A 26350-nucleotide genomic window follows, 5' to 3' on the forward strand; every position below is an offset into this window, starting at 1 on the left:
AAAACTGATATAGCTATATTAATATCAGACATAACTGACTGATATTAATATGGCTATTCAAAAACCAATACTAATGAACAAGGACCATTCAAAAGGATGAAAAGCTTCACTCACCTAAGATACAACACTTCTAAATATTTAGCACTTGATAACAGGGGTTCTAAAAATATAGTACAATAATTGGTAAAACTATAAGGAGAATCAGATAAATCCACAATCATGATGGGAGATTTTAAATATATCTATGCCAGTGTTTCATAGAAAAAATAGGCAAAAAAAAAAAAAATCAGTACAGATACAAAAGATCTGAACAAAATGATTACAAACCACCTAATGGATACATTTAGAAAACCACACTAACCAATTGCAGAATTTATTTCTTTCAAGCACCCATGGGAAGTTTACAAAAATTCACACAAATTTCAAAGCATTGAAATCATCCAAAGTATATTATCTGACCACAATGTAATTTAGTTATGAATTACTTACAGAGTTAACTAGAAAGTGTCCTTATCATTAAATTAAGAGATATACCTCTAAATAGCATAAGGTCACAGGATAAGTCATAATGGAAATTAGAAAATTATTTCACTAAATAAGAATAAAAATTGCACATAGGTAAATTTTGGGGGTGTAGCTAAAATAATATTTAAAAGAACATATTAGAAAATAAGGAAAACTAAAACTAATGAGTTAAGAATTCATCACAAGAGGTCATGATTCAAGATGGCAGATTAGGAGAGACAGAGGAAAATTCTCCTCCATGAGAAACACTAGATAAAAGAAAGTGCTCCAGAACACCAGTTCCAGGGTTCCACCAGCTGGGCAGGAACTTATATATCCATAGTGATTGAGCACTTGGAGAAGCCAAGAGTCTGTGCTTGGAATTGTGTAAGTCTTTGATCCAGAGAGCCACTGGAAAAATGGCAGCCAGACTCATGCTATGTTTGGAGGTGGGTCGGAGTGGGATCTGGGGAACACCAAGGGGATGGCAGAGCGAGCTGCAGTTGATCACAGTGGAGAGTGCCTTCAGCCAAAAGAAAGCAGGAGTAAACAATATCTCAGATAAAATAGACTTTAAATGCAAGGATTTCATAAAAGAAAGAAGGACACTATATACTATTAAAAGGGGCAACTCAACAAGAAGAAATAACAGTCATAAATGTCTATGCACTCAATCAAGGTGCCCCAAAGTACATGAGACAAGCATTGGCAAAACTGAAGGAAGCAAAAAGATGTTTCCACAATAATTGTGGGAAATACCAATACAACACTTTCTCCTATAGATAGATCAACCAGACAGAGGAACAATAAGGAATTTGAAAAACTAAACAATGTGGTAAATGATTTCAACTTAACAGACACATATATAGCATTATATCCCAAATCACCAGGATATACATTCTTCTCTAGTGCCTATGGAACTTTTTCCAGAATAGATCATATGCTGGGCCACGAAACAAGCCTCAATAAATTTAAAAAGATTGAAATTATTCATGTACATTCTCTGATCACAATGGAATAAAACTAGAGATCAATAACCATCAAAGATTTAGAAAACTCACAAATATTTGGAGGTTAAACAACACACTCCTAAACAATCAGTAGGTTAAAGAAGAAATAAAAAGAGAAATTGCTAAATTTCTAGAGATGAATGAAAACAAGAGCACAACATATCAAAACTTATGGGATGCTACAAGGGGAGACAGTGTGATTGTGAAAACCTTGTGGCTCACACTCCCTTTATCCAGTGTATGGATGGATGAGTAGATAAATGGTGTCAAAAACTAAATGAAAAGTGGTGTGGGATGGGGGGATGAATTGGGTGTTCTTTTTTATTTTTTATTTTTATTCTGATTCTTTCAGGTGTGAGAAAAATGTTCACAAATAGATTGGGAGAGGGTGGGGCAAGATGGCAGAGTGGTGAGGTGTGAGTTTTAATTACCCCTCCAGGGCAGTAGGTACAAAGTCAGAAACTGCATGGACCAGACACCACAGAGCAATTTGAGTTTGGGCATACTTCATACAACACTCACAAACACGTGGAACAGCTGAGATCAGCAAAATCTGTAACTTCTTATGGCCAGGGGACCTGTATCCCTCCCTGCAAGACTCAGTCCCATGGGAGGAACGGACATCAATGCTGGGAACCAGGAGGGAGAACTACAGTTGCAGCTTTGATTGAAAACTCAGACTACTGATCAAAAACTTCAAACATAGATAGAGACCAGACACCAGAGAATCTGGGAGCAGTCAGTCTGGCACAGAGGAGATAGGGCTAGCAAAACCAGCAAAAAAAAAAAAAAAAAAAAAAAAAAAACCCAAAAATAAAAACAGAGACTTTTTGGAGTTCCAGTGAACATAAAACAGAGAAGAGAAGGGCTCAAACAGAAGCAGGTGCATATGCAAATCCAGAGGGTGAGGACCCTTGTCTGAAGAGCTGATTTCTCTGCTTTCTTGATTGTTCCTTAATGGCCCTAAACTCCTTGTCTCTTGGCATTTCAATAGCCCATTAGATCTGCAAGGAGGGCCCTTTTTTTTCTTTTTATTTTATTTTATTATCTTTTTTTTTTCTAAAACAATTACTCTAAGAATCCCATTACAGAAAGACTCAAAGATTGCAATTTGGGTCCAGTCAAGAGCAGAGCTAATATAGCTCTGAGGGACAAAGGAATAAGTCTAGTGGCTGAAAAAATTGAATAAACACCATAACTTCCAAAGGAAAGGGGGGCATCCCCTTACAGACAACTTCCCAGAGGGCTGGGAAGGCTCCTGCTTGGTGTCAGGGCCACAGCCCAGAGCTGCCCAAAAAAACCCAGTGTGACAGGAAGAGTTTCCAGCAACATGCACACATGCCACAATATCTGGCATGGACAATAGCCTTTTGTGCACCTGCAGCTAATTGTCCCAGAGGTGGGAAGGTGGGAGCTGTGTGAAAAGGGGGAAATTAACATGCCCCATTCAGCCATCCTTTCAGCAGATTTGGAATGCTCCTACATGGCCCTGTGGCAAAGAACTTCCCTTGGGGAATGGTGCTCACCTGTGACATAGCACAGTCTTCCCTCAGCAGAGGCCCTAGGAGGGCATGGCTTGGAAGAGGGGCCCACTCACAGGTCCCAGGGACCATACACCAATACCAAGGACTTGTGGGTCAGCAGCAGAGAGAAACTGTGGTGAGACTGAACTGAAGGATTAGACTATTGCAACAGCTTTAAATCTCCAGGAACACCTGAGAGATTTGATTATTAAAGCTGCCCTCCTTCCCTAACTGCTCAGACACATGTCCTACATTCAGGGCAGGAAGGACCAACTACACATGCAAACTTGGTGCACCAATTGGAACCAACAAGGGTCAGAGCTCCACTCACCACAAAGACAAAGTTGGGGAGAAGTGGCTTGAGGGAAATAGGTGGCTCATGGATGCAACCTGCTGGTTAGTTAAAGAAAGTGTACTCCACCAAGCTGTAGATCTGACAAATTAGAGATAAGTGTTTGAATCAATCTACATATCCTAAAAGAACCCTATCAGGTCAAGCAAATGCCAAGAGGCCAAAAACAACAGAAAATTTTAAAGCATATGAAAAAAACAGATGATATGGATAACCGAAACCCAAACACTCAAATCAAAAGACCAGAGGAGACACAGAACCTGTAGCAATTAATCAAAAAACTAAAGACAAACAACAACAGCATGGCACAGGGTATAAAGGACATGAAGAAGACCCTAGAAGAGCATAAAGAAGAAATTGCAAGAGTAAATTAAAAAATAGATGATCTTATGGAAATAAAAGAAACTGTTGACCAAATTAAAAAGATTCTGGATACTCATAGTACAAGGCTAGAGGAAGCTGAACAGCAAATCAGTGACCTCGAGGATGACAGAATGGAAAATGAAAGAACAAAAGAAAGAATGGGGAAAAAATTGAAAACAATCCAAATGGACCTCATGGTATGACAGATGATATAAAACATCCAAATATAATAGTCATTGGTGTTCAAGAAGGGGAAGAGAAGGGTAAAGATCTAGGAAGAATATTCAAAGAAATTCTTGGGGAAAACTTCCCAAATCTTCTAAACACCATAAATACACAAATCATAAATGCCCAGTGATCTCCAAATAGAATAAATCCAAATAAACTACTCCAAGACATATTCTGATCAGACTGTCAAATACTGAAGAAAAGGAGCAAGTTCTGAAAGCAGCAAGAGAAAAGCAATTCACCACTTACAAAGGAAACAGCATAAGACTAAGTAGTGACTACTCAATGGCCACCATGGAGGCAAGAAGGCAGTGGCATGACATATTTAAAATTCTGAGAGAGAAAAATTTCCAACCAAGAATTCTTTATCCAGGAAAGCTCTCCTTCAAATCTGAGGGACAGCTTAAATTTTTCACAAACAAATGCTGAGAGAATTTGCTAACAAGAGACCTGCCCTACTTCAGATACTAAAGGGAGCCCTACTGAAAAAGAAAGTAAGAAAGGAGACAGAGATACGGAGAAAGGTTCAGTACTAAAGAGATTCAGTATGGGTACATTAAAGGTCATTAAGAGAGAGAGGGAAAAAATATATCTGACAAACATAAACCAAAGGATAGGATGACTGATTCAAGAAATGCATTCATAGTAATAATGTTGAATGTATATGGCTTAAATTCCCCAATTAAAAAATATAGATTGGCAGAATGGATCAAAAAATATGAACCATCAATATGTTGCATACAGGAGACTCATCTTAGACACAAGGACACAAAGAAATTGAAAGTGAAAGAATGGAAAAAATATTTCAGGCAAGCTACAGCCAAAAGACAGCAGGAGTAGCAATATTAATCCCAGATAAAATAGACTTTAAATGCAAGGATGTTATGAGAGACAAAGAAAGGCACTACATACTAATAAAAGGGGCAATTCAACAAGAAGAAATAACAATCATAAATGTTTTTGCACCCAATCAAGGTGCCACAAAATACATGAGACAAACACTGGCAAAACTAAAGGAAGCAACTGATGTTTCCACAATAATTGTGGGAGATTTCAACATATCACTCTCTCCTTTAGATAGATCAACCAGACAGAAGACCAATAAGGAAATTGAAAACCTAAACAATCTGATAAATGAATTAGATTTAACAGACATATACAGGACATTACATCCCAAATCACCAGGATACACATACTTTTCTAGTGCTCATGGAACTTTCTCCAGAATAGATCATATGCTGGGACATAAAACAAGCCTCAATAAATTTAAAAAGATTGAAATTATTCAGAGCACATTCTCTGACCACAATGGAATACAATTAGAAGTAAATAACCATCAGAGACTTAGAAAATTCACAAATACCTGGAGGTTAAACAACACACTCCTAAACAATCAGTGGGTTAAAGAAGAAATAGCAAGAGAAATTGCTAAATATATAGAGACAAATGAAAATGAGAACACAACATACCAAAACCTATGGGATGCAGAAAAAGCAGTGCTGAGGGGGAAATTTATAGCACTAAACGCATATAATAAAAAGGAAGAAAGAGCCAAAATCAAAGAACCAATGGATCAACTGCAGAAGCTAGAAAATGAACAGCAAACCAATCCTAAACCAAGAATGAGAAAAGAAATAACAAGGATTAAAGCAGAAATAAATGACATAGAGAACAAAAAAACAATAGAGAGGATAAATATCACCAAAAGTTGGTTCTTTGAGAAGATCAACAAGATTGACAAGCCCCTAGCTAGACTGACAAAATCAAAAAGAGAGAAGACCCATATAAACAAAATAATGAATGAAAAAGGCGACATAACTGCAGATCCTGAAGAAATTAAAAAAAATTATAAGAGGATATTATGAACAACTGTATGGCAACAAACTGGATAATGTAGAAGAAATGGACAATTTCCTGGAAACATATGAACAACCTAGACTGACCAGAGAAGAAATAGAAGACCTCAACCAACCCATCACAAGCAAAGAGATCCAATCAGTCATCAAAAATCTTCCCACAAATAAATGCCCAGGGCCAGATGGCTTCACAGGGGAATTCTACCAAACTTTCCAGAAAGAACTGACACCAATCTTACTCAAACTCTTTCAAAACATTGAAGAAAATGGAACACTACCTAACTCATTTTATGAAGCTAACATCAATCTAATACCAAAACCAGGCAGAGATGCTACAAAAAAGGAAAACTACCGGCCAATCTCCCTAATGAATATAGATGCAAAAATCCTCAACAAAAAACTTGCAAATCGAATCCAAAGACACATTAAAAAAATCATACACCATGACCAAGTGGGGTTCATTCCAGGCATGCAAGGATGGTTCAACATAAGAAAATCAATCAATGTATTACAACACATTAAAAACTCGAAAGGGAAAAATCAATTGATCATCTCAATAGATGCTGAAAAAGCATTTGACAAAATCCAACATACCTTTTGATAAAAACACTTCAAAAGGTAGGAATTGAAGGAAACTTCCTCAACATGATAAAGAGCATATATAAAAAACCCACAGCCAGCATGGTACTCAATGGTGAGACAATGAAAGCCTTCCCTCTAAGATCAGGAACAAGACAAGGATGCCTGCTGTCACCACTGTTATTCAACATTGTGCTGGAAGTGCTAGCCAGGGCAATCCGGCAAGACAAAGAAATAAAAGGCATCCAAAATGGAAAAGAAGAAGTAAAACTGTCATTGTTTGCAGATGATATGATCTTATATCTAGAAAACCCTGAGAAATCGACGATACAGCTACTAGAGCTAATAAACAAATTTACCAAGGTAGCAGGATACAAGATTAATGCACATAAGTCAGTAATGTTTCTATATGCTAGAAATGAACAAACTGAAGAGACACTCAAGAAAAAGATACCATTTTCAATAGCAACTAAAAAAATCAAGTACCTAGGAATAAACTTAACCAAAGATGTAAAAGACCTATACAAAGAAAACTACATAACTCTACTAAAAGAAATAGAAGGGGACCTTAAGAGATGGAAAAATATTCCATGTTCATGGATAGGAAGGCTAAATGTCATTAAGATGTCAATTCTACCCAAACTCATCTACAGATTCAATGCAATCCCAATCAAAATTCCAACAACCTACTTTGCAGACTTGGAAAAGCTAGTTATCAAATTTATTTGGAAAGGGAAGATGCCTCGAATTGCTAAAGACACTCTAAAAAAGAAAAACGAAGTGGGAGGACTTACACTCCCTGACTTTGAAGCTTATTATAAAGCCACAGTTGCCAAAACAGCATGGTACTGGCACAAAGATAGACATATAGATCAATGGAATCGAATTGAGAATTCAGAGACAGACCCTCAGATCTATGGCCGACTGATCTTTGATAAGGCTCCCAAAGTCACTGAACTGAGTCATAATGGTCTTTTCAACAAATGGGGCTGGGAGAGTTGGATATCTATATCCAAAAGAATGAAAGAGGACCCCTACCTCACGCCCTACACAAAAATTAACTCAAAATGGACGAAAGATCTCAATATAAAAGAAAGTACCATAAAACTCCTAGAAGATAATGTAGGAAAACATCTTCAAGACCTTGTATTAGGTGGCCACTTCCTAGACTTTACACCCAAAGCACAAGCAACAAAAGAGAAAATAGATAAATGGGAACTCCTCAAGCTTAGAAGTTTCTGCACCTCAAAGGAATTTGTCAAAAAGGTAAAGAGGCAGCCAACTAAATGGGAAAAAATTTTTGGAAACCATGTATCTGACTGTTTTAGTTTGCTAATGCTGCAGAATGCTAAACACCAGAGATGGACTGGCTTTTATAAAAAGGGGGTTTATTTAGCTATACAGTTACAGTCTTAAGGCCATAAAGTGTCCAAGGTAAAACATCAGTAATCAAGTACCTTCACTGGAGGATGGCCGATGGCGTCCGGAAAACCTCTGTCAGCTGGGAAGGCACGTGGCTGGCGTCTGCTCCAAAGTTCTGGTTTCAAAATGGCTTTCTCCCAGGACATTCCTCTCTAGCAAGCTTGCTCTTCTTCAAAATGTCACTCACAGCTGCACTCTGTTCAGTCTCTTTGAGTCAGCACGTTTTTATGGCTCCACTGATCAAGGCCCACCCCCGAATGGGCGGGGCCACACCTCCATGGGAACATCTCATCAAAATTTTCATTACCCACAGCTGGGTGGGGCACATTCCAAGCAAATCTCTGCCCCACAAGACCACAAAGATAATGGCATTTGGGGGACACAATACATTCAAACCGGCACATTCCACCCCCTGGACCCCAAAATGACAATATCTTTCCAAATACAAAATACATTCATTCCACCACAATACCACAAAAAACTTAAATCATTTCAGTAACAAAAGTTAAGTACAAAATCCCATCAAAATCAATTACAGGCGTGGTGGGTCCTAAGGCAAAATTCTCCTTTAGCCTTGGATCTGTGGACTTAGAACAAGTTATATGCTTCCAATATACAAAGGAGGGACATTCATAGGATAAACATTCCCATTGCCATAAGGAGAAACAGTAAGGAAAACAGGGTTAACAGGACCAAAACAGTTCCTAAAACCTGCAGGACAAACCTCATTAGATTTCAAAGTCTGAGAGTCATTTATAGAACAACGTTGCATCCTTGGGGCTTGAGAGAGTGGGAGCCTAACCTTTCCTAAGGGCCTTTTCGGCAGCCCTTTCCTCTCCAAATGCTTAGATGAGTGCTCCAACATACCCACACATTGGGGAGACCACCTTCTCGGCTCCACCGTCCTCAAACATCAGGGCAGCTCCCGGATTCCCTTCCATCTCCGGGGCACATGCTCAACCCCTTCAGAACAGTGTGGTGGCAGCCAGGCTCTCCCCAATTCCCTGGGAATGTGCTCCAACCTCTTTGTGACCTGACGTGGCAAAACTCTTCCAGAGCATTGAGGTGGAAAGCCCGCCCTCAACCTTCAGGGCAAACTCACCCTTTCCATGGATGTGGGCTCCTCCGCTCTCCCAGCCCGAGACCTCCTGACTCCAGACCTCAACCTCCATGGCTCTGTCTTTGAAGAAATTTTTCCTTTAATTTTTTCCTTGTCTGTCTCCTCCAGTCCAGACCGGCAATGGCTCTGTCTATAAAGATCTCACAAAAATTCTGTTGGCTTTGCATGAAGCACACAGGGATCAAACCCATTAGACAATAGGACTTTCCACAAATCCTTTCTGGATAATTCCATCTCCAATCTTGGCTTGTACTGAAATGGTGGCTGGGTTCCATGTTTGGTTACATCCTCATGTTGGGCTGTAGCTTCTGGGATTCCACCCCCTGGAAGCTTGTAACTTTCCAAGCCATCAGCTTCTGGTTTCTTTGAACCCAAGAGTTCAGTTCTAAGCTCATCTCTTTCTGCTCTCATTTTACTATAAGCTGCAAGGAGAAGCCAGGATATGTCCTCCACACGTAGTCTGGAGATCTCCTCAGCTAAGTATTCCAGGTTGTCACTTTTAAATTCTTCCTTCCATCTGACACCAGGACTCAATTTTGCCAAATTTTGTGCCACTTTAAAACAAGGATCACCTTTCTTCCAGTTTGCAACAACACATTCATCATTTCTGCTCAAGCCCTCATCAGAAGTATCTTTAGAGTCCATATTTCCATAAACAGTCTCTTTAAAGCAGTTTTGGCCTTTTCTATCAAGCTCCTCACAACTCTTCCAGAAACTCCCCCTTATCCATTTAAAAAGCCATTCCAACATGTTTGGTATCTGCAAACTCAGCAGCAAAAGCACCCCACTTCTGGTACCAAAATCTGTTTTAGTTTGCTAATGCTGCAGAATGCTAAACACCAGAGATGGACTGGCTTTTATAAAAAGGGGGTTTATTTGGCTATACAGTTACAGTCTTAAGGCCATAAAGTGTCCAAGGTAAAACATCAGTAATCAAGTACCTTCACTGGAGGATGGCCGATGGCGTCCGGAAAACCTCTGTCAGCTGGGAAGGCACGTGGCTGGCGTCTGCTCCAAAGTTCTGGTTTCAAAATGGCTTTCTCCCAGGACATTCCTCTCTAGCAAGCTTGCTCTTCTTCAAAACGTCACTCACAGCTGCACTCTGTTCAGTCTCTTTGAGTCAGCACGTTTTTATGGCTCCACTGATCAAGGCCCACCCCCGAATGGGCGGGGCCACACCTCCATGGGAACATCTCATCAAAACTATCATTACCCACAGCTGGGTGGGGCACATTCCAAGCAAATCTCTGCCCCACAAGACCACAAAGATAATGGCATTTGGGGGGCACAATACATTCAAACCGGCACACTGACAAAAGACTGATATCTTGCATATATAAAGAAATCCTACAACTCAAAGACAATAGTACAGACAGCCCAATTATAAAATGGGCAAAAGATATGAAAAGACAGTTCTCTGAAGGGGAAATACAAATGGCCAAGAAACACATGAAAAAATGTTCAGCTTCACTTGCTATTAGAGAGATGCAAATTAAGACCACAATGAGATACCATCTAACACCGGTTAGAATGGCTGCCATTAAACAAACAGGAAACTACAAATGCTGGAGGGGATGTGGAGAAATTGGAACTCTTATTCATTGTTGGTGGGACTGTATAATGGTTCAGCCACTCTGGAAGTCAGACTGGCAGTTCCTTAGAAAACTAGATATAGAGTTACCATTCGATCCAGTGATTGCACTTCTCGGTATATACCTGGAAGGTCGGAAAGCAGTGAAACGAACAGATATCTGCACGCCAATGTTCATAGCAGCATTATTCACAATTGCCAAGAGATGGAAGCAACCCAAATGTCCTTCAACAGATGAGTGGATAAATAAAATGTGGTATATACACACGATGGAATACTACACGGCAGTAAGAAGGAACAATCTTGTGAAACATATGACAACATGGATGAACCCTGAAGACATAATGCTGAGCGAAATAAGCCAGGCACAAAAAGAGAAATATTATATGCTACCACTAATGTGAACTTTGAAAAATGTAAAACAAATGGTTTATAATGTAGAATGTAGGGGAACTAGCAGTAGAGAGCAATTAAGGAAGGGGGAACAATAATCCAAGAAGAACAGATAAGCTATTTAACGTTCTGGGGATGCCCAGGAATGACTATGGTCTGTTAATTTCTGATGGATATAGTAGGAACAAGTTCACAGAAATGTTGCTGTATTAGGTAACTTTCTTGGGGTAAAGTAGGAACATATTGGAAGTTAAGCAGTTATCTTAGGTTAGTTGTCTTTTTCTTACTCCCTTGTTATGGTCTCTTTGAAATGTTCTTTTATTGTCTGTTTGTTTTCTTTTTAACTTTTTTTTCATACAGTTGATTTAAAAAAGAAGGGAAAGTTAAAAAAAAAAGAAAAAAAAGAAAAACAAGGAAAAAAAAGATGTAGTGCCCCCTTGAGGAGCCTGTGGAGAATGCAGGGGTATTGGCCTACCCCACCTCGATGGTTGCTAACATGACTACAGACATAGGGGACTGGTGGTTTGATGGGTTGAGCCCTCTACCATAAGTTTTACCCTTGGGAAGACAGTTGCTGCAAAGGAGAGGCTAGGCCTCCCTATGGTTGTGCCTAAGAGCCTCCTCCCGAATGCCTCTTTGTTGCTCAGATGTGGCCCCCTCTCTCTGGCTAAGCCAACTTGAAAGGTGAAATCACTGCCCTCCCCTCTACGTGGGATCAGACACCCAGGGGAGTGAATCTCCCTGGCAACGTGGAATATGACTCCCGGGGAGGAATGTAGACCTGGCATCGTGGGACGGAGAACATCTTCTTGACCAAAAGGGGGATGTGAAGGGAAGTGGAATGGGCTTCGGTGGCAGAGAGATTCCAAAAGGAGCCGAGAGGTCACTCTGGTGGGCACTCTTACGCACACTTTAGACAACCCTTTTTAGGTTCCAAAGAATTGGGGTAGCTGGTGGTGGATACCTGAAACTATCAAACTACAACCCAGAACCCATGAATCTCGAAGACAGTTGTATAAAAATGTAGCTTATGAGGGGTGACAATGGGATTGGGAAAGCCATAAGGACCACACTCCACTTTGTCTAGTTTATGGATGGATGAGTAGAAAAATAGGGGAAGGAAACAAACAGACAAAGGTACCCAGTGTTCTTTTTTACTTCAATTGCTCTTTTTCACTCTAATTATTATTCTTGTTATTTTTGTGTGTGTGCTAATGAAGGTGTCAGGGATTGATTTAGGTGATGAATGTACAACTATGTAATGGTACTGTAAACAATCGAAAGTACGATTTGTTTTGTATGACTGCGTGCTATGTGAATATATCTCAATAAAATGAAGATAAAAAAAAAAAAAAAAAAAGAAATCTAATGGAGTTTGTCCTGCAGGTTTTAGGAACTGTTTTGGTCCTGTTAACCCTGCTTCCCTTACTCTTTCTCCTTATCGCAATGGGAATGTTTGTCCAATGAATGTTCCTCCTTTGTATATTGGAAGCACATAACTTGTTCTAAGTCCACACAGATCCACAGCTAAAGGAAAATTATGCCTTAGAACTGACCACACCTATAATTTATTTTGATAGAATTTTGTACTTAACTATTATTACTGAAATGATTTAAGTTTCTGTGATATTGTTTTGGGATGAATGTATTTTGTATATGGAAAGATAATGTCATTTTGGGGTCCAGGGGGTGGAATGTACCAGTTTGAATATATTGCGTCCTCCAAATGCCATTATCTTTGATGTAATCTTGTGTGAGCAGATGTTATCAGTGTTGACTGGATTGTAGTTTTTGCGTGTTTCTTTGGAATGCACCCCAGCCAGCTGTGGGTGATGACTCTGATTGGATAATTTCCATGGAAGTGTTGCTCCGCCCATTCAGGGTGGGTCTAAGTTGATCAGTGGAGCCATATAAATGAGCTGACATAACAGAAGGAACTCAGTGCAGCTATGAGTGACATTTTGAAGAGGAGCTACAGCCAAGGGGGACATTTTGAAGAAAGCATAGGAACTGCAGATGAGAGACATTTTGAAGACAGCTTTTGAAAGCAGACTCTTGCTCTGGAGAAGCTAAGAGAGGACAAATACCCTGAGTGCAACTAAAAGTGACATTTTTGAGGAACCACAGCCTAGCGAGGAATGTCCTGGGAGAAAAGCATTTTGATACCAGAACTTTGGAGCAGACGCCAGCCACGTACCTTCCCAGCTAACAGAGGTTTTCCGGACACCATTGGTCATCCTCCAGTGAAGGTACCCGAATGCTGATGTGTTACCTTGGACACTTTATGGCCTTAAGACTGTAACTGTGTAACCAAATAAATCCCCTTTATAAAAGCTGATCCATTTCTGTTGTTTGCATCCTGGCAGCATTAGCAAACTAGAACAGGCTCCATAACTCCTTATGCTGGTAACAGAGCTGCAAGCCGGCAAGCACCACCTGCTGGACAGGAAAGGAAAAGCACCAATTCTAGAGGCCTCATAGGAGGGTTTCATTCTCAGGAAAACTCTATACCCTCCTCATGAGACCTGGGCATCTCTAGACTGGGAAAATCTGACTAGGATTGACCATTTCTGAAGGGACCTTCTCACAAAAAAGCTACATAGAGGCAGCTTAAGAAACAGAAAAAACAAGAGGTGAAAAATTCTGATCAACTAAATAGGACCTAAGTTAGAGGTCTAGAATAAGTTGAACAGAACAAAAGAGGTCAGAGAACAAAGCCAATCAACAAGAAACCACTAGGTAAAGGAGAGAAAATGAGCTCCAGAATAAACTAATCAATAAAATCAGATGCCTAGACAACTGATGATAACAAGCCATACTAGGAAACATGAAAATATGGACCAGTCAAAGGAACAAACTGATAGTTCAACTGGGATACAGGAGTTGAGGCAACTAATGCTAAATCAATTCAATAAACTGAAGGAAGATACAGCAAAAGAGATGAAGGATATAAAGAAGACACAGGATGACCATAAAGAAGAATTTGTAAACTTGAAGAAACAAATGGCAGAACTTATAGGAATGAAGGCCACATAGAAGAGATGAAAAACACAATGGAGGGACACAACAATAGATTTGAACAGGAAACAGAAAGGATCAGTGAACTGGAAGACAAGACATTTAAATTCATACACACAAAAGAAGAGATGATGAAAAAAATGGAAAATAGGAGCAGGGTTTTAGGGAGATGAGTGGCAACATGAAATGCATGAATATACATGTTATGGGTATTCTGGAAGGAGAAGAGAGGGGGAAAGGGGCAGAAAGAATAACATAAGAAATATTCACTAAAAATTTCCCAACTCTTATGAAAGACAGAAAATTAGAGATTCAAGAAGTACAGCATACCCCAAACACAATAGACCCCAATAGACTTAGTCCAAAACACTTACTGATAAGATTGTCCAATGTCAAAGACAAAGAGAGACTTCTGAAAGCAGCAAGAGAAAGGCAGTCCATCACATACAAGGGAAGCTCGATAAGACTATGTACAGATTTCTCCGCAGAAACCATGGAGGCGAGAAGACAATGGCATGAAATATTTAAGATACTGAAAGAGAAAAACTGCCAACCAAGAATTCTATATCCAGCAGAACTGTCCATCAAAAATGAGGAAGAGATTAAAGTATTTCCAGACAAAAAGACACTGAGAGAGTTTGTGTATAAGAGACCAGTGCCATTAGAAATACTAAAGGGAGTGCTACAGGCTGATAAGAAAAGACAGGAGAGAGAGAGAGTTGGAGAAGAGTGCAGAAATGAAGATTATCAGGAAAGGTAAAAAGGAGAGAGAGGAAAAAATAAGATAAGACATATAAAATCCAAAAAACAAAATGGTAGAAGAAAGTACTGCCCTTACAGTAATAATATTAAATGTAAATGGATTCAGCTCCCCAATAAAAAGACACAGACTGGCAGAATGGATTAAAAAACAGGGCCCATCTATATGCTGTCTACAAGAAACTCACTTTAGGCACAAGGACAAATATAGACTGAAAGTGAAAGGTTAGAAAAAGATATTTCATTCAAACAACCAGAAAAAATTGGGAGGAGCTATATTAGTATCAGACAAATTAGAGTTCAAAAGTAAAACAATTAAAAGAGACAAAGAAGGACACTATATATTTAAAAAAGGGTCAATTCACCAAGAAAACATGAAATCATAAATATTTATGCACCAAGCCAGAATGCCACAAAATTCATGAGGCAAACACTGAGATCACTGAAAGGAGAAGTAGACACCTCTACAATAATAGTTGGAGACTTCAGTGCACCACTCTCATCAATGGATAGAACATCTAGACAGATGAACAACAAAGAAATGGAGATGTTGAATTGAATGATAAATGAACTAGACTTGACAGAAATTTATAGAACACTACATCCAACAACAGCAGGATATGCCTTTTTCTCAAACACTCATGGAACATTCTCTAGGATAGGCCACATGTTGGGTCATAAAGCAAGTCTCAACAAATTTAAAAACATTGATATTATACAAAATACTTTCTTAGACAATAATGGAGTAAAGTTGGAAATAAATAAAAGGCAGAAGGTCATAAAATTCACAACATATGGAGACTAAACAATACACTCTTAGAAAATCAGTGGGTAAAGGAAGAATTTAAAAGAGAAATTAGTAAATACCTCAAGGCAAATCACAATGAAAACACAACATATCAACTTATGTGATGCAGCAAAGGTGGTGCTGAGAGGGAAATTTATTGCCTAAATGCCTATATTAAAAGAGAACAGAGAGCAAAAATTGAAGAATTAACTGTTCACCTGGAGGAATTAGAGAAAGAACAGCAAACCAACCCCAAAGCAAACAGAAGGGAAGAAATAACAAAGATCAGAGCAGAAATAAATTCAATTGAGAACAGGAAAACAATAGAGAGAATCAACAAAACCAGAAGTTGGTTCTTTGAGAAAATCAATAAAATTGATGGATGCTGGCTAGGCTAACAAAAAAAAAAGAGTGAGTGGATGAAAATAAATGCAATCAGAAATGGGAAGGGAAACATAACCACTGACCCTGCAGAAATTAAGGAGATTATGAGAAGACATTATGAGCAACTATATGCTAATAAACTAGACAACTTAGATGAAATGGACAACTTCCTAGAAAAGCATAAACAACCAACATTGACTCAAGAAGAAATAGATGACCTCAAAAAACCAATGACAAGTAAAGAGATTGAGTCATCATCAAAAAGCTCCCAAAAGGAAAAGCCCAGGACCAGATGGCTTCACATGTGAATTCTACCATGCACTCAAGAAAGAATTAGTACCAATCCTGCTTAAACTCTTCACAAAAAAATTGAAGAAGAGGGAAAGCTACCTAACTCATTCCATGAGCCAACATCACCCTAATACCAAAATCAGATAAAGATACTACAAAAAAAGAAAATTATAGACCAATTTCTTTAATGCTTATAGATGCAAAAATTCTCAACAAAATACTTGCAAATCAAATCCAGCAGCACATTAAAAGAATTATACACCATGACCAGTGGGATTTATTACAGGTATGCAAGGCTGGTTCAACACAAGAAAATCAATTAATGTAATACACCACATCAATAAATCAAAGCAGAATAACCACATGATCATCTTGATCAATGCAGAAAAGGTATTTGACAAAATTCAACATCCTTTCCTGATGAAAACACTTCAAAGGATAGGAATAGAAAGGAACTTTTTCAATATGATAAAGGCAATATATGAAAAACCCACAGCTAACATCATACTCAATGGGGAGAGACTGAAAGCTTTCACTCTAAGATCAGGAACTAGACAGGGATGCCCACTGTCACCATTGTTATTCAACATTGTTCTGGAAGTGCTAGCTGGAGCAATCAAGCAAGAAAAAAAAATAAAAGGCATCCAAATTGGAGAGGGAGAAGTAAAATTTTCACTATTTGCAAATGACATGATTCTATATGGAGAAAACCCAGAAAAATCTACAGCAAAGCTTCTAGAACTAGTCAATGAATACAGCAAAGTGGCAGGCTACAAGATCAATATGCAAAAATCTGTAGTGTTCCTATACACAAGTAATGTGCAAAAAGAAGAAGAAATCAAGAAAAAAAATTCCATTTACAATAGCAACCAAAAAATCAAGTATTTAGGAATAAACTTAACCAAGGATACAAAAGATCTTTACACAGACAACTATAAGAAACTGCTAAAAGAAATCAAACAGGACCTAAAATAATGGAAGAACATACCATGTTCATGGATTGGAAGGCAAAATATAGTTAAGATGGCAATTTTACCTAAACTGATTTATAGATTCAATACATTACCAATTAAAATCCCAACAACTTACTTTACAGAAATAGAAAAACCAATAACCAAATTTATTTGGAAGGGCAACGTGCCCTGAATAGCCAAAAATATCTTGAGAAAGAGGAACTAAGTGGGAGGACTCATAATACCTGACTTTGAAACATATTACAAAGCTACAGTGCTCAAAACAGCATAGTACTGGCATAAGGACAGATATACTGACCAATCGAATCAAATTGAGTGTTCAGAAGTAGATGCTCACATCTACAGACAATTGATCTTTGATAAGGCAGTCAAGCCAATGCAACTGGGACAGAGCAGCCTCTTCAGTAAATGGTGCTTGGAGAACTGGATATCCATTTCCAAAAGAATGAAAGAGGACACCTATCTCACACCTTATACAAAAATTAACTCAAAATGGATCAAAGACCTAAACATTAGCAAGAAGACCAAAAGACTCTTAGAAGAAAATGTAGGCCAACATCTTAAGATCTTGTGGTAGGATATCGTTTCCTAGACCTTACACCCAAGGCACAAGCAACCAAAGAACAAATGGACAAATTGGATCTCCTCAAAATTAAACAATTTTGTATGTCAAAGGACTTTGTCAGAAAGGTAAAAAGGCAGCCTACACAATGGGAAATGATATTTGGAAACCACATATCAGATAAGGGTTTACTATCCTGAATATATAAAGGGATCCTATAACTCAACAACAGAAAAACAAAGAATCCAATTCAAAATGGGCAAAAGACATGGACAGACACTTTTCTGAAGAGGAAATACAAATGGCTCAAAAACATATGAAAAAATGTTCAACTTCACTGGCTATTAGGGAAATGCAAATCAAACGATAATGAGATATCATCTCACACCTACCAGAATGGCCATTATCCAAACAACAGAAAATTACAAGTGCTGGAGAGGATGTGGAGAAAGAGGCACACATCTTCATTGTTGGTGGGAATGTAGAATGGTGCAGCCACTCTGGAAACAGTGTGGAGGTTCCTCAGGAAGTTAAGAATAGATTTGCCATATGACCCAGCTATTCCACTGCTAGGTATATACTCAGAAGAACTGAAACTTAAGATACAAACAGACATTTGTAAACTGATGTTTATTGCAGCATTATTCACGATTACTAAGAAATGTAAACCGCCCATCAACGGACGAGTGGATAAACAAACTGTGGTATATACACAAGATGGAATATTATACAGCTGTAAGACAGAACAAAGACATGGATCATATAATAATGTGGATGAACCTTGAGGACATTATGTTGAGTGAAGCTAGCCAGAAACAAAAGGACAGATGCTGTATGGTCTCACTAATATGAACAAACATTAATGAACAAACTTTGAGAGTTAAAAGCTGACAACACAGGCTACCAGGAGATAGAAAGAGGGTAGAAATTGGGCATTTGATGTCAAAGGACTACAGAATGTTTAGCAGGATTGACTGTATAGATCCAGAAATAGATAGCATAATACTGTGTGATGGTAGCACAGTATTGTAAGTACACCGAACAAAGATGTCTGTGAGTAAAGCTGAAAAGGTGGGATAGGAGAATGTATGACACCAGAGGTAAAGATAGATGATAAAGACTGGGACTGTAAAACTTGGCAAAAACTGTAGTGGTCAATGACTGTTACTAAATGTACAAATGTTTTTCCATGTGGGAGAGCAAATGAACATCAACCATGCAGAGTGTTGAAAAAGGGATGGTATTTGGGAAGAAACATAATCAAAGCAAACTTTAATCTATGATCAACATTAACATTCTAATATGCTTCCATTAAACATAAAAAAGGCAATATACCAATACTAAGTGTGTATGAGAGGGGGATATAAGGGAGGGATATGGTATTCTTGGTAGTGGTGTTGTTTTCTGTCCTATTGTATTGTATGCCATATTATTTTTCTATGATCTTTTTTATTATTCACTAAAAAAAGAAAACTTTTTTTTTGTAGTAGTCAATACATTCAGGTGCTGATTGTGGTGATAAATGTACAACTTTATGATGACACCATGAATGACTGACTGTACACTGTGGATAAATGTATGGTATGTGAATATAACTCTATAAAATTGTAGGAAAAAATATATATAGGAGTAAAAGTGTTGGGAAAAAAAAAACCTATGGGATGCAGCAAAAGCAGTACTGAGGGGGAAATTTATAGCACTAAATGCATACATCAAAAAGGAAGAAAGACCTAAAATCGAGGAACTAAAGGAGCAACTGAAGAAGCTAGAAAATGATCAGCAAACCAATCCTAAACCAAGTAGAAGAAAAGAAATAACAAGGATGAAAGTAGAAATAAATGACATAAAGAACAAAAAAGAACAAAACAATAGAATAAATAATACCAAAAGGTGGTTCCTTGAGAAGAGCAATAATATTGACAATTTCTCTCCTTTCTTTGTTTCTCTGTCGGTAGGGCTCCCTTTAGTATCTGAAGTAGGGCAGGTCTTTTATTGGCAAATTCTCTCAGCATTTGTCTGTGAAAAATTTAAGCTCTCCCTCAAATTTGAAGGAGAGTTTTGCCAGATAAAGTATTCTTGGTTGGAAATTTTTCTCTCTCAGAATTTTAAATATGTCATGTCACTGCCTTCTTGCCTCCATGGTGGCCACTGAGTAGTCACTACTTAGTCTTATGTTGTTTCCTTTGTACGTGGTGAATTGCTTTTCTCTTGCTGCTTTCAGAACTTGCTCCTTCTCTTCAGTATTTGACAGTCTGATCAGAACATGTCTTGGGGTGGGTTTATTTGGATTTATCCTATTTGGAGTTTGCTGGGCATTTATGCTTTGTGTATTTATACTGTGTAGAAGGTTTGGGAAGTTTTCCACAACAATTTCTTTGAATACTCTTTCTAGATCTTTACCCTTCTCTTCCCCTTCTGGGACACCAATGAGTCTTAAATTTGGATGTTTTATTTTATCTATCATATCCCTGAGATCCATTTTGATTTTTTCAATTTTTTTCTCCATTCTTTCTTTTGTTCTTTCATTTTCTGTTCTGTGGTCCTCTAGGACACTGAGTCATTGTTCAAATTCCTCTACTCCAGAGTCTTTAATTTGGCCAACAGTTTCTTTTATTTCCATAAGATCTTCTATTTTTTTTTATTTACTCTTGCAATTTCTTCTTCAAGCTCTTCTAGGGTCTTCTTTATGTCCTTTATATCCTGTGCCATGTTCTTCTTCATGTCTTTTATATTCTGTGCTATGCTCTCATTCTTTGATTGTAGTCCTTTGATTAATTGCACCAAGTACTATGTCTCTTCTGATATTTTGATTTGGGTGTTTGGCATTGGGTTCTCCATATCATCTGGTTTTATCATATGCTTTAAGATTTTCTGTTGTTTTTGGCCTCTTGGCATTTGCTTTGCTTGATAGGATTCTTTCAAGTTGTAAAAAATACCAGTCTAATTTTTCAGAACTACAACTTGGTGGTGTACACTTTCTCTAACTAAGCAGCAGATGGCATCTGCGAGTCACCTATTCCCCTCACGTCAGTTATCCTCAACTTTGTCTTTGTGGTGTGTGGGGAAATAATTCTTGTGGGGTTCAATTGGTGAACTCAGTTTGGGTGTGTTTTTGGTGCTGTCTGCCCAGAATGTGGTGTGTGTGTCTGGGTGGTTAGGGAGGCAGGGCAGCTTTAATATTCAAACCTCCCAGATGTTCCTGGAGATTCAAGGCTGTTGCAAGAGTCTAAGCCTTCATTTCAGTTTTGCCCCAGGTTTCTCTGCTGCTGACCCACAAGTCCCCAGCATTGACATAACATCCCTGGGTTTTCCAAGCGGGACCCCCTTCTCAGCTGTGATCTTCCAGGACCTCTGCTAAGGGAAGGTTGTGCTACATCACACATGTGTGCCATCCCTCAAGGGAAGCCCCGGGCTGCTGGGCCATGCAGGGGCGCTCCCAGCCTGATGCAAAGATGGTTGAATGGGGCATCTCAATCCCCACCTTTTCACACAGCTCCACCTTCCCAGCTCTGGGACAAACTAGCTGTGTATGCACCCAAGGCCACTGTCCATGGCTGATATTGTGGCATGTGCCTCCTGGTGTGGCTCTGGGCTATGGGTACAGCCCTGGGCAGGAGTATCTCCAGCCCACCAGGGAACTGGCTGCAAGCAGCATGGTTTCTTTCTCCTTTTGGTTCTCCCCTCTGGCCCCCTGGCCCTGAGGGAATCAGCAGTGGTCTATCCTCCATGCCAGACACAGAGGTTGGTACAGCCCACTCCTGCCGTGCTTCATGGCATGGTTTTCACCGTCATAACTGCAGCCACGCCTGGGTTTTTTTTTAAAAAAAAAAAAAAGAACTAGTCCATCTCCAAATGCCAATCCCCGGTTTCCCCACACCACAGTGTGGCCATGGGACTTTCAGCCAGCTTACTCACTCATTTCAGAATGCAGACTCCTGGTTTCACCAAGTGCATGATCCCTGTGGTTTTAGCAGACCTTATCCAGCTGGTGCATAGCTGAATCTGATGTTCTGGGTCACTTTCTGTTTTTATCTAGTATTTTTCATGGAGGTGTTTTTTTGCCCTGTCTCACCTAGCCGCCATCTTAGGTTCTCTCCAATCGCAGTTTTAATGAACAAATTTAGACTGGAATACAAGCTACAAGCACAGATAAACTGGGAGCAAATAGGAAAGGAATGTGAGGTCCCTCCTGGCAGAGAGGAGGCAGGGCTGATGGGAAAAAAAAAACCTAAATAAATAAAAAGAGAGGATTTTGGAGATAGCTGAGCTCAGAATACATGAAAATGGCTATGTCCCAAGAAAATGGACACAGAGAAATGGGTACCCAGACCAGATGACTGGCAAAACTGGGGGACTAGAGACTGGCTCTGAAAAGGGGCTTTTGCTCTTTTTCCTTTTTTCCCCTCTCATTCTAAGCAGCTCATTAGAGAAAGCCTTGGGCATTTTCAACTGTCATTGCTGGCCCAGGCAAGGATGGAGTTAACAGAGTCACAGAGACAAAGGAGGAATTCAAGTACAGAAGATAACTCCATAAAGGATGTATCTTCCCTAAGTAAAGGGGGGTGGGACCCAGCCCAAGTGGCTGCCCTCCCTCAGAGAATTCAGACCCCAGGGTCTGGGGGAAAACAAACAAACAAACCATAAACAACTTAAGCTTAGCTTCTTACATCCTCAGCCCCTGGCCAGGACAAGGTCCCCTGAGAATTAAAGGGACCATGCCTCTTTAAACTAGTGGGGAGCTGTGGACTGACAAGTGCCACCTGCTGGACAGAATATTGACAGTGTTTTAAAACTTCAACTCCTGTGTGAGACCAAAGAAGGAGACATTTATTAGGTGCAAAATCTACATTGTTTGTAATACACTATATAATTTAACTTCTATAGTCAGTTTATTCAAACAACATAATTACATGGAATGTTGAATAGGGAGTAAAATCTGGTTGGGTTTTACAGGTTTGTGTGAAGCCCCAATACATCCCAGAGTAATCTGGGCAGAGAATAAAGATGTGTTTGCAAAGCCCCCTTGAGGAACCAGGGGAAAATGTTGGAATACTAAATTTCCCCACCTGGGGAATTAATGATATTCTCACAAGCATTGGGGGCTACCAATTTAGAAGGCTGAGCCCTTAATCTTGGGGCATGCCCTTATGGAGTTTGTTACTGCAAAGGAGAAGCTAAGCTTACTTATAATTGTGCCTAGGAGTCACCCCCAGAGAACATCTTTTACTGTTAAGATGTGGCCTATCTCTCTAACCCAACTCTGCAGGTAAACTCACTGCCTGCCCCCCGCCCCCCGCTATGTGGGACTTGACTCCCAGGGCTGTAAATCTCCCTGGCAATGTGGACATGACTTGCAGGCATAGGCCTGGCCCTGGCATCATGGGATTGAGAAAGCCTTCTTGGACCAAAAGGGGGAAGAGAAATGAAACAAAATAGTTTCAGTGGCTGAGAGATCTCAAATAGAGTCGAGAGGTCATTCTGGAGGTTATCCTTATGCAATATATAGATACCCCTTTTTAGTTTTTGGTGTATTGTAATAGCTAGAAGGAAATTCCTGAAACTGTTGAACTGCAACCCAGTAGCCATTATCCTTGAAGATGATTGTATAACTATATAGCTTACACTGTGTGACCATATGATTGTGAAAATTTTGCAGCTCCCACTCCCTTTATACAGTGTATGGAGAGATGAATAGAAAAATGAGGACAAAAAGTTAAATGAATAATAGGAAGAGATGGGGGTATGGGATGTTTTGGGTTCTTTTTACCTGAACTTTTATTCTCTTTCTTTTTTGTGTGCGGTAATGAAAATGTTCAAATTTGATTGTGGTGATGAATGCACAACTATATAATGGTACTGTGAACAACTGATTGCACACCATGGATGACTGTATGGTATGTGAATATATCTCAATAAAATTGAATTTTAAAAACAAGTCAGCTGAAAACAAATGTTTGTTGAATGAATGAATGACCACTGAATATTGTGACCTATACTCCATCTGGACTCCCCTCAGACATGGGCCAATAACTTTTCCCTCCAGAATATCTTTAACCATCTATGTATCTATCTATGTATCTATCTATCTGTCTGTCTATCATCTTTCTTCTATCTATAATATCCCTATATATGAAGGTAGCAGATGAAGGAGACAAGGAGCTTATTCCCAGTTTCAGTCCCCCTGATCTTCCACTTTCTCCTGTAATTACTGGATTATGCTAGCCCTTGTCTGAACATTGACACTAGTGAAGACTTTAGTCATAAATAACCATACTGTCTCTGGCTTCTTCCTTTATTCTTTCTTCCAATTTTCTGATGCTACATCATTCTGGCACCAACTCTGTTTGTTTCTATGGGACAGGGGATGGTGACTACTCTATCCTTTCCTGCTGATACTAGTCATTGCTTATATGGCCACTTTAAAGATCTAACAATTTTTCTGTTCATAACCATTCTAAACTTAAGTCATTGAGGATTTTTACCTAACTACAAGGGGTGATCAGTTTATTATTATTATTATTATTCCTTCTATTTCTTTTTCTGAATTTACTTTTGTCCATAATTGTTAAAGAAAATTTTCAGGTAACAGTTACTGCATAGATGCAACTCCCTGGGGTGCTCCCTAGCCATCTCTGCAGTTGCTTTTGAGCTTTATAATAAAACACTATGAATTTTTTGAAAAAATAACATCTTATTGACATAAGCACTTCCTGGATATTATTTCCCACTACTCCAAAGTTTTGTCAAACTTTATCAGTTTTCTTTGTATCTCTCTTGTCTCTCTCACATACATTCTCAGTGAGTGGGTGAGTGTGGGTGTGTAAATGTCTATGTCTTCAATGAATGCTGCATCTATAGCAGCTGGAAAAACATGGGTTATACATACAAACACAAACACATATATATCTCACCAATAGTTTGCTTCAATTTTAGTCTGTTTCAAACCATGTCAGCCACTTCTGGTTTCCTCTTTTTCCATACCTCAATGAAAGTGTCGTTGAATAGATGAATATGGTGGATACGTAAAAAACTGACGGGCAATCAAGATTGACATAAAAATGTACTTACATATGGAAATAGCTCATCTCTCTTACTCTCATTCTTCTTTGATATCCCTATCCTCTTTCTCCATGCCCCACCTCTCTTTATGTTTCACACGCACAAACACACACACCTATACAGAAGAGGCTAAAGAAAGCAGAGTCCAAGAGCACTGAAGACAACTTGAAAATTTTCCTTAGGATCAACATTATTTTCCTTCACCATTGTCTTGGCAAATACATGCTGTGAGTAGGGGTGTTCCTCTAAGATAATACCCCAACACTGGATGGCTAAGGAGAAACATCAGCTTCACCTATGCCTAGGAATCCAATATTCAACCTAGAAAAATTCCAACCCCAAACTGCACCTCCCAAGAGATGACTATGGCTCCTGTATGAAATCATTTACCCATATATTCCAACTCCCCTTCACTCCTACACCCTCAGTCACGTATCTTAAAACACTGTGCCCTTGAATCATGACAACCTGACCCACATCACTGCCCATGGGCCATATGGCATCACAATGTCTCTCCAGCCCATTGGATAGGAAAAGGGAGGGTCAGCCTATTGAATTGAAATCCTATAATTTATGCTTTGTCAATAACACTTGCCTTTGGGGGAGTTCTCTTCACTCCATAGCAAATCCTGGCAACCATATTATATAATTACAAACACTTAAAATGCCTCGGGATGATTTCCATTGTCTGGTAACAATGAGACGAAGAATAAGGTCTCTGGGGATAGAGAAGATGCCCAACATCACAGAGTTCACTACTCCATAGTCAGTTATTTTAAAAGATGAGGAAAAAGTCCTTTGATACTGAGGGTAAAAGGCCAGTATGGAAGTGGGATCAATTGTGTTGACAGGAGCTGGAGCAGGACAGCCAAGTGCTGCCCTCCTGTCCCCATGATAAAGTGGAATTGTTGGTCCTATTACCCCTGCAATCAGAGCCATCCGAGCTGAATGGAGTCAAAGGAATTTACTTGAATCATAGCTCTCAGGTAGAAAGGGTGATTTATCAGATATCTTCCCCAATATTCCTCAACTAAACTCAGCTCCAACATATCCCTGTCTCATACTCATTCCCCAGACATTGGTGCAATCTAGTGCAATGTAAAGAGATATGATTATGGAGTCAAAGATGTGAGTTGGAAGTTTGAGTCTTGACTTTTATAGTTACCAGCCATGCAACATGCAACATTGGATGTCATGGTATTCAAAGACAATAGGACAAGGCTAGGCTAGTTTGCTTGCCAAGATCCCATCAAGTTAAAAAATCTCTGGGCAGTAAAAGGGAACTCACTATCTCCAAAGACAGTTCATTTTATGTTTAAATAATTCTAACTATTAAAAAAAATTTTCCTTATACAAAGCCAAGATAAGCTTCTCTATAATTTCTACCCATTAATCTGAGTTCTTTCCACCTTGGAATTATATAGCCCAATATATCTCTCTTCTATATAATGGCAACTTGTATATTTGAACACAGATATTACAATTCCTATCCATCAGCTTCTCTCTCAGTTCTGCTTACCACTCATCTAGCCAATCATCCTACTTATTTTACACAGAACAGATACCAAATTGCCC

This window comes from Choloepus didactylus, chromosome 2, assembly GCF_015220235.1.
Source record: "Choloepus didactylus isolate mChoDid1 chromosome 2, mChoDid1.pri, whole genome shotgun sequence".
Classification (NCBI taxonomy): Eukaryota; Metazoa; Chordata; class Mammalia; order Pilosa; family Megalonychidae; genus Choloepus; species Choloepus didactylus.